Source organism: Cylas formicarius, unplaced genomic scaffold, assembly GCF_029955315.1.
Source record: "Cylas formicarius isolate icCylForm1 unplaced genomic scaffold, icCylForm1.1 PGA_scaffold_10__41_contigs__length_53128322, whole genome shotgun sequence".
Taxonomy (NCBI): Eukaryota; Metazoa; Arthropoda; class Insecta; order Coleoptera; family Brentidae; genus Cylas; species Cylas formicarius.
In genome coordinates, this window is record NW_026844214.1 from 37,880,005 (window position 1) to 37,891,115 (window position 11,111).

The 11,111-nt window shown below is 32.7% G+C and overlaps 1 protein-coding gene across 2 annotated transcripts in view; it reads right to left on the bottom strand.

The window, feature by feature from the left end:
• Window positions 1-10,749, bottom strand: part of LOC132695835 (ephrin-B2) — a 343,644-nt gene extending 332,895 nt beyond the window's left edge. For both annotated transcript variants that reach the window (XM_060660378.1, XM_060660361.1), the window contains exon 1: window positions 10,536-10,749. The gene's annotated coding sequence lies outside the window, so the exon portion shown is untranslated. The remainder of the gene's footprint in view (window positions 1-10,535) is intronic.
• Window positions 10,750-11,111: the final 362 nt, after the last annotated feature.

Consider the following 11,111-nt stretch of genomic DNA (forward strand, 5'->3'; position numbering starts at 1 on the left):
GCGGAAAAGTGCAACTCGCACTTTCTTTTGGAAGACTCTCTGCTCAATGGTAGACATACAATCTGAAATTTACTAAATTTTCTCGACAATCTGGTGGATGCGGAAAAAAGTTGTTACATTTCAAAATAAAACCAACTAATTTACTTGCATCTTGGTTTTAATTGCGTACCGTAGGTAACGATGGGAAATTCCATCATTTGTACCATAATGTAAAAGAAGGTCTTCATGAACTTTGTGGCTTCTATTAGCTTATGAGTTCCCCCTCCGCACAATAGCTGTTTTCTAAACGAAGTAAAGTGCTTATTATTTATATAAAGACCCCAAAAACATACACGTATGGGATAATATCAAATTTAAATAAAGGCAAATACCAAATAAATCAAATCAAATGTCAAAGTAAAAGAAATACATAGTCAAATCTTTAGTGTTTTGTGAAACTTTATAACCAACAACAATCGAATTATTTTTTCAGAACTTATCCTCAGATTGGTCCTCTTTTTGTCACTCTGAACTGCAGTTATGTGGAATAAAATTTAAGGGACGGGGCGATAAAATCACCACAGAACATATTAAATCAAACACGTTAAACTTAAAAACTAGCAGTTCCATTTTGTAAAATAAAGTCAGTTTAAAGTTTAGAGGCCTTTCAACAATGCGAAGCAATGCTGCAGTATTGAGATGTGGCAACCGACTCGGCGTTCTACCTATTATATCCCACAATAGGCAAGTGCGGCTGCGTGTTCATGCATTGTCTTGCTGAAAAACTGGATCATGCACTTTCTGACGCGACAGGTTGTAACACGTTATTGACGTTATAACATGAGCGTTCATGTTTCTGGCTGAAAAATACTATAACCTGCTACCAATCGGTATGAGCTCTCTGCGACCATCATCAGCAAACAAACAAAAACTCGACTTCCCACTAAAAAAAGACCAGATTCAAATCCTAATACCAGCAAGTTCGTTCTTGACACCATATTCGAACATAGCTCTCTATATCAATTGATTAATGGTAATACCAACCCAAAAACTCTTCTTTGATAAATCGCTATCATAGAAATCTGTCAACTCCTCGGTCAACATTTACTTAGTCTTAGGAGCCATTCTTCGCAATCATTGGTTCTTTTGAAAGCCCCAAAGCCTGAGAGGGTGCACGCATATCACAGAACATACTATCCTACCTCGTTGAAGTTTACTTAATCTACTAAACGAAGCACTACCAAATCCAAAAAACTGAATAGCTCTGCGCAAAATTCTTTAAAAACTAATAACAAAATCAGTTTATTTTTAAATAAGTCTATTTGCAAACCGACCAGGATAACAATGTTATCGTTTACTACTACACTCAAACACAATAAACTCAAAAATATAGCGAAACATATACCAGGTGCTGTATATTAGCCACTATGAAGAAAGCCACTGAACTCAGGTTTTTACTATTTTTCGCTTAATATTTTGACGATAACTAAATAATTTTCCGATGGCCTATGACTCTTGAGTGATCGTGGTCAGCCTTAAGGCTTTCGAGAGCCGCACGTGAAATCTGCGTCGACGTTGGCGAAGCGGATCGTAATTTTTGATCGGCATTAAAACGAATTAAGAGTTAATTAAAGTTTCTGACGGGCTGTATAATTATGAAATTACAAAACGTACGATTCGCTTTGCGTAGATTAGCGCGATACCGGCTCAAATATTTGTCAGTTGTTTGGAAAAGTATGGATCAGGTTTAATGGTGTGGATGACGAGGACTAGACGTGTTTAAGCTTATGGGAATTTCTTGATAATTAATTTCGCGTTTTCCGTATAAACCGTCGCCTTCTAATTATTTTAGTTATCCGGCTGTCCGTAGCGCGCGTACACACAGGTTACTGCCCTTAACAAAAAACCACCATGAACGGGCAATTTGAAGTAAAAACGTTCGGTATTGGATAATCTTGAATGCAAAATTGTTTTTCTACCTCCTTCTGTAAAATAATTAATTATGCACCGCGCGGGAAGCGTCACTTTACCACGCAAGTTTCTTATCCCCACGGATCCGAGCCACTTCGGATATTTCCGGGATATATGGGTTTGGGAGCAATCGGAGAGAATAATTTCATCTAATTATCATCGTCAGTTTTTCAATTGAAACTATACTGGCAAAACGTAGATTTTAAAATTTCAGTTTATCCTGTTAAAGAATATTGTTCGGCAACGGCAGCATATACGAATGAATAACAATAACAATTATCATTATCAACGTATTTTTAATTATTATTAAATGGGGTTATACAGAATGACTTTAAAAGGTGCGGAAAAAATTGATAGTATTTATGAAAATAGACGGTATGAGGATATATAATAAAAATACTTATGGAGAAATATTGGCCAATACGGAGACAGATTTGGAAATACACAGGGTGTCCAAATAATATGTCAAAGTAATATATCTCGTTTATTATTTGTTTTAGAGAAAAATGTTAAATACAAACGTTACAATTACATTAATGTGATTCATAAATATGTAGAAAACCAAACTAATTTTTAAAATTGAAAACCCTGTATATTATGGAATTAGTAGATACTCCCTTTTATACTCAATCACCAAATGTAGGGATGTTATGGTCTATGCTGAGTGTTTTCGGATTTATATTTTTATTAATTATTTTTGTTTAAATCTGGGATTTAATATATTATCTGACTTTTCACAATCAGGTAATATGTATTTTGTTCTCAATCTTTTGTGATACTTTCGTACGATTTGAAAATTTTCAGTATTCTGTTCGTAAAACTGTGTATACCTCAAAAAATACTAACTGTAGGTATAGGCATTGCTTAATAAAATTGAAAGCGCATTAATAGTTCTAATTAATAGAAGTATAATGTACAGGGTATACCATTTGATTTTTTCAAGATATACAACGTATTCGGTTTAAAAATATGTTTGGTTTAAAACATATTTATGGATCATCATTTAGTCTCATCTATAACTTTTCGATTTAACATATTTCTCTAAAACAAGTAATAAACGAGATAAATCACTTTGACACACTCTTTGGACACCCTGTATAGTAACATACCGACAATAAAAAAACGAACATCAAATCTTATTCAATAAAACTAAAATTTTTTCATGTAAACAATACTTCTATCAGAAAAAATACGGAGATCCATAGAAACCTGTAAGCAACCAAACAATCTTAACCCAGACTCAGACTCAGTCCTTTACCTTTCACCAATCAGTCATCCGAGACAATGTTCATCTAGCCCCCCCTCAAACAGTATGTATATAAACAGTGACTGAGTTGAATGCTAACCAAAAACTAAGTTAAGATTTGCAACACTTGTAGTGAACTAGAGCCATAGCGCCACATACTCGATATCTATATTTAATCAGTAAATGTATATCCGACTACAAAAGTCACGAATATGTATGTATTCCAAACTTGCAACTAAACAGTTTTCAAGAGAGAGTGCTAGCCAGTTTCAGTGAAGCTCTGAAGAAGTCAACAGGGTGATCGAAACGTCAACAAGTTTGCTTTATCGACAACCGACACAGGAGGAACCCAGAAGATTTGTAAATAGTATCCACTGCAGCCTGTGGAAATTCCTTGGAAAAACATTTCAATAAATATTTGATAAATTGTTAAAAAACAAAAAAAATATTTTTTACAAAAAATTAGGAAAAATTTTATTGGAAAAAGTTGTATCAATTTTCTGCAAATGTGCGAATTTTCGAAAAAAATCTCAACAACTCGATTTTTCCACATTTTTCTATCCTAAGTTTTTTTTTTTGGTACACCCCAATTTAAAGAAATAGAAATCAAACTACTTAGGTAGACTAGAATTAATATTTTACAAAGATTTTTTTTTTACATTTATCTTAAACACTCAAGGAAAAACTTCAAATGCACAAGAAGATCTAGTCAAAGTTACTATGGTTTTAATGTTTTAAAACCAAATAATATTCAGATATTCATATAAAAAGAATAAAGATAATGAAAAAGGTAAGTCGGTAGAACTTAAGATAGCAAAATATAAAGATCTAACCCAAGTTATTTAAGTCTAGAAACTGATTTCAGAGAAATGTAGTGTCAAGGTCTTTCATCCAATGTGATACATAAAAGGTGATAGATTTACATTGAGTCTCCTATAAGAAGTTTCTTTATTCAAATTTGGAGTATCTCCATAATGCGCCATGATCAATCTTCCTGAAATACTTACGCACCTTCACCGTTTCCAATACGAAACAGACGACAATATTGTAGCACGTTTACTGGTTTTCCTTTAATTCGGAAAAAGTTAATTTTATTTTTTTTTTCAGAAAAAACGTCGTTTATTAAAGTTTAATATCTTTGTGCGTAAGTAAAATTAAATTTCACAGGCGGTAGCTAATACATTTGTTTGAATATCCAAAACGATAGATACATAATGTCCCAAAAATTTACATTAATGAAACAAACATTGTATCGATTAGATTTGAGTGAAATAAGATTGTTCCACGTATTAAAAATCAACGTAAAAAAGATTTTTCTCATAAAAATGAGCAAACAGTTTTAACGGTTGCTGATATTTGATAAATTTTTGAACTTTTTAACGCTGACGTCAAAATGTTAAAAAAAAAATTTTTAGTGTATTTTTGAGACGAGACATGCAAAGTCAAGCGGTGATCCATATAAATGAATTAGCTACCCTGTGGAAAATTTTGAAATAATTAGCTCACTTAGGCAAAAAGATTTAAGACTTTAATTGTTTTTTTTACCAAAAAAAAATTATGCAAAACACGAAAAAATGTTAAAAATAAGAGCATGGCCGAGCCATTCCAAAACTCGTTTTCCACCATACTTTACGTTCAAAGAACCTACTGATAGTTTGTCAATTTAAAAGTTTTCATTTTAGATCTGGCATTTTTTCGGCAGTATTTTGCATTTATTCCCGGATCCCATTTTCCATTTTAATGAAAAAACGAGTTACTTATTTGTTTAGAATAAAAATGCTGCTATATGTATTTGGTAAAAGTTGATCATAGCAGCCGTTTCTGAAATCTGGATTCGGGGTCAGGTTAATCAAATATATGTTTATGAAAAACTAAAGCCGAATTGCAATGAAAAGTCTTCACGCACCATCATAGAATCTTTGCTTTTTTTTTGATAATATCGAGATATATATCGACTGGATATGTTTTTGCGAAGATTATTTGCGCCCTTTAAATAATCTTCCTAAAACATTATTTTTTTCTTAATAGTGAGTGCAGTGAGTTAAAAAAAAAACAAAAAAGATAACAAGGTGTGCCATTAATCCATTTTATACATTTAAAAGTAATCGATCACCCCGCAACAAAAAAAGAAAACGTCCGCACCAATTATATCGTCCGTCCATTAAAAGTTTTTCGAATGCCTGACATCAGTTGTCTAAATTATTCGTTCGACAACGAGTAACAAAATACAACTCGTAAAATCTAGGTCGAAAATATAGCGTATTAATCAACCCTCGCAGTGAAAGCCAATAGCAGCGAATATAGAGCCCGATTTTAGCGATTTCGTATAAAAAATAAATCCGAAGAATGTTGATTGAAACCCGTTTGAGACTTTGATTAATATCCAAAAAATTTTCAAATTCCACCACCGCCGGGCACTAATTAAATCGAAAAAAAGAGTTGTGCGATTTAAACATTTTTATAACGTTTTATCAACAAGCAGAATGATCGGATGATTCGCAAAATAACGAAAAAATTCCAACTTGAAGTTATTTTCAATTTGGCTTTTAATTTTGACTATTTTTTACGTGAGCACGGGCGTTGTTGTATAGCGAATGCCGAAATAAAATATCCGATAGAAATATTCCGCGCCAAGCCTCCAACATGGTTATTATTCCTGGAAAATGGGTTACAGGAAAACTTAAGACATATTAATTAAAGCTTACTTCACATTAATTTTAATTTAAAGCAGATAGAGTTTTTAACATTTTCCTGTAAATTCAAATATTGAACATTGTTATATGTCCGGTTATAGCTGAATACAGTCAACTTCGATAAGTCGAACTGCGATTTGACACATGAAAATTTCTAGTTATCAATAAAAACTACAAATGCATGTACTTTTTTGTGAATGAATATTTATTCAATCATTTTTGAAAATGGGTTATACGTTACATAAATGCCCTAATATCTATGATTTTTGAATAAAAAACTAAAATTATGAAATAGTAGTACATATGTACATACAAATGTATTGTATATGTACCTAGTATGTATAAACATAGTATGTGTGCACATATACATACATATCTATGTACATATTAAAGTTTACTCTTTCACTGGAAAAAAGTCGGTTATTTGTGACTGACGACCGGATTTCTTATTTTGGTTTTCAACAAAAGCTTCAATTTTATTTAAACAATGATAGAGGGAATCGGTTGTGTATTCACTGATTTTCAAATAGGAACGCAAGACAATCAACGAATTTTCAACCAATTCATTTGAAGGTGGTTGCTGAGAATCATCTTCCAATTCCTCCTCCATCGTGTCACTTTCGCAGTCATCTTCGATGTTTAACTGTACCGGTTCGGATCTTCAGGACTCGATAATATCTTCATCAGTAGGAAACTCTGAAGTAACAATATCCTCATCCACATGTATAAAATCGTTAATGGTGCTACCTTCTGCTATACCTCTAATGTTTGTCCAAGCTTTAAACTCGATTTCTATTTGGATTTCGTCTTCACTCTGTTCTTTCAGGCGTTCACTTAGGAAAATCAAGGGAATCTCATCTTCTTCTTCTTCCCATTCAGAATACTGACCAAAACCGGCTTTTTAAAACAATTAGAAATTGTTTCGGGCTTAACGTCGATATTGCATGCGGTAGCGTCAACACCATTAGTGTAATGTTATTGTTTTTGTTTTTTTCGAAACCTTCCATTGCGGTGATGACTGAATGTTTATTTTTCAAAATTGTAGAGCCTGTACTTGCCGAAATCCCATACTTCACAGCTACATCTTTATTTTTTGAGCCACAGACAAAGCTTTTAAAGTACGTTTTGATGACACCTCAACAAATGCAAAAATCCAAAAATGTCTTTAATGTAATGTGTAAATTGAATAGGAACAGTATTTTTCACTTAGTAATAACTAGTAAGTCATACAAGTGAACTTAGCAAACACAGACACTGAACTGCTTGCATAGATACTTTAAAAAGACAGGTTAAGATCGGTCGTAATTAGGGGGTTCCCCGAGAAAATTCGACTTATGAAAGTTGGCACCAAATGTTTCGTTCGAGTTATCAAGATATTCGAGTAATCAAGACAAAGTAACACGCGTTTCCTACTTTTGACGCTATTGCCAACCAATTTGGTTAGACTTATCAAAAATTCGAGTTATCGAAGTTCGACTTATCGAAATTCGACTGGATATATATTAACTAAATTCGATTGATCGACTCATTACCTTGGTCAAAAACATTGTAACAGACTTCCCCGTAGAATGGCTAACATACCGTGAAATGATTTTACCTGGCTACGTATCAAATGACAAGTACACTTATAAATGTATGTATCATTAGATTGTCTATAATGTATTGGCTTTGCGGCTAATTTTTATTGGATTTTAACTCGCGTTTTAGTTATCACGTTGTAGTGGAAATAAGCAAATATTTGACGGATACGATAGTTCGACAGAATTATCGTCACCCAAATTCGTTGCACAACAGGTTAAAATAATATGTAAAATATTCTATTTAATAAATCCGGAAAGAAGCAGACGGGGGAAAATAAGGAAAGAAGCAGACGGAGGAAAATAAATCCATGGCATATCCGCGCGGTTCTCCAACTTCCTCAGAAACTTCTTATTATTTATAATACCTGCTGATATCCGGAAAATACTTCTTTTATATTTTTGATAAATCGAGGCAGGCGCTTGCTTTTTACGGACGTTACTAGTGAACTATAATTAACATCCCTTTACATTAGGCTCGATTTTATATTTAGCTATAGCTTCAGAGATAACTAAATAAAATTTGTATACATACACACACAATTTTTTTTTTAGTATTTCCATCCTAGCATATTTCCAGTTTTACAAAAGAAAAGTTATCCAAAAGTTGCAAAGTTTAAAATGAGTTTCTTCGAATTTACTTAATTGGGACACACTGTAAATAAAATAAATTCCGTAAAAGTTAATTTGAACTCTACTAGTCTTCTATAACTTTTTTCTTGTAAAATTATGCTAGAAAAAAGTGGCCACTTAGTAATAAATATACAAACCTCGATACAAAAAATAATATACTAATGATTGTGTTTGAGCTAAAATCCTACAACATAAATTGTTTTAAGCATGATGCTGGTTTAATATTATTCATGCACCGAGTGATTGGTAAACAAAGCAAACCCAAAAAATAAAACTATTTATCTAGGTTTGATTTAAACACAAAAATATTTTCATATTTTCTCCGCATTTAAAAATTCTATTGTGTGTTAAAGGTAAAAGTCCGACTGATTTTTGATAACTTAATCAGCATTAAAGTATTTTCCCTTTTAACATCAACTAGATACATTTTTTTTCTTGGGTTAGAAAATTTTGAAAATATACAAACCACAGCAGCGAATCTTTGGGTACAAAAATTCCTCTTCTTGTGATCCAAATCGCGATTGACAATTGGGAATGAAGTTGGTCAAACCTCAGGCCAGAGTTACACTAATTTGACGATTCATCTTTCTCCCTATTACTTTATAAAAAATATGGAATTATGGAATTTATAAGACGCATCTATAGACCTGCAATAACTAGCATTTGTTTTATCTATGAAAATAACAACACATGATATTTAATCTAGTATCTCTAGGATATTTTTAAACTCATTTTCCATAACGAATAAAATTTAACACTAATGGTGGTTGACATAATATATATGTTTCAAAGAAAGTTCCACAATCTTCTGAACTTAACTAATACTAAATCTTGCTCTGTAGAAGCCAACAGGATGAATGACGAAACGTCAGCAATTTGTATTTATCAATAACCGACACAGGAGGAATCCAGGAGATTTGTAAATAGTATGACATAATACATAATTGTCAATCTACTATAAGCTGAACCACCATTAGTTGAATGAAAAACAAGCATTGGCGTAGCACCTAGCATAATAGATGCAGAAGTTTGCGCGTGGCGTCTTCGGCGATGTGTTAACCCACATTTCCTGTATTTCTATCCAAGTAACAACATCTCCACGCCAATAACCTGTCCTAATAATTACCGCTGATCAATTGCAACAACTTGATGAACACCTATCTACTATTTTCTAATCAAATTATCTGGAAAATTGTCAATTCTAGAAGGGTCTGGGAAAGAGTAGCTCATATTTGGTCCCAATCGCTACTCCGATACTTATTACCGAAATAATTATCTCAACGTTTACCCCTCGAATCGATAAGACCGCAAACTAAATAGAATACGCCTTTCATGTAATACGGTTGGGAAAGAATCAAAAAAGATACGTACATATACCTGTCAAAAGCTAAAAGTGACAAATTGTCTGTGCGTTCGACGCAGAAAACAGCGGTTCCGAAAATTCTCATTGGAAACTGATTGGAAACAAACTTGAATTCAGGTCTGGTGAGGTGTGGTCTAAATCTCGCAACAATTCCACAAATTAGTAAAGAAAAACAAATTTAAACAGCTCAAAATATCTAAAGTTTATTACGTAGGTATAGCCGATGGCATCAGCCCTGTCAATATCCATTATTAAAATCTAGTTTGAAATGATTTAAATTATAGGTCCCTTATCCTATCCCCTATGTTTCGTAAATTATTTATCGACTGAAAACTTGCACTTTAATATTTTTCGGAACAAAGAAAATGAATATGCGAACATTTTGAGGGTTGCTCATAGGGCACTAATAAAAACCTGTCGTTATAATTCTAATTAATCAAGTATATATTTTTTGGCAAAAACTTTCCTAATAGGATTTGAGTTGATTCAACTCCTAATCTTCTGCTAATCACATTAAAAGTGGTTGAAAACAACGACAATAATCGATTTTATAAGAATAACTGATCATCAAAATTTGCGACAATAAACAACATAACAGTAAACAGTATGGACTCAACATAAAACAATCAATGTTATAATAAAGTATGGTACTTTTGGCCGAACTTTTTACTATAGTCGTAACCGACAAGAAAGCGATTTATAAAGATCGCACAGCCAACAAGCTGAAGTCCTGCGAAAACGAAATTTAAAAAATAATAAAATGAGAGATCAGTTTACAGCACCATCCTGGTTAAATCCGATTCGACAACATAAACTCTCCTACTATTGTGTATTTTGACGTTCATCAACGTTAACTTCATCTTCATCAACGATAACTTCTTCGGGGTGGACAACGGGGTGTAAACAATTTTTTCTTTTAGACAGGTCAAAGAATAAATAACACAATAATTTTCTGATTTTCCTGGAGTGAGGAAATTGTTAAATTTGAGAATTGCACGTAATCGATAAATACGGATTAAATTACTAAAAATAAATCATACATATTATTAAGGAAATGGCTTTTAGGTACTTACCTATTGTTAAAAATATATGGTTCATAATTATTGAAGAAAACCACCTAAACTGAGTAAAAATCACATACACAAATGTACGAATATTGCACTTCACGTTAAATTTTACATACACATCACTTTTATTGAAAAAATCCGGTATTTTATACAGAATTATGGCGAAAACCCTTTATAAAGTCCTTCTCTTGCATATACATTCCATTGCCATTTTGTCACTGGACAGCTTCTTGCATGGAACGGTGGTGTCGACATCTGTGGCGCTCTATATTAAACGGGTTATTCACCTTTTTAAGAAGAACTGCTGTTTTACCGGTAACTCACCGCCTATTTCGAACAAAACATAATTTTTTGTTATTTCGATAATGTTAATGTTACAGGCAATGTTTTTAATACATCTGAGCGTTTGAGATTGTTTACTTCAACGTCGTGTGGTTTCCTTACTGTTATCATTATTTTATTATTTACACAAATAAATGAATGCGGTGCATACAAATGCAAACAAACGTGCCTAACTTCCATTATTTAAATCTTTTTATTTAGCGCATTTTTTTTATAATTGAAGGGGGAATTATCTCATTT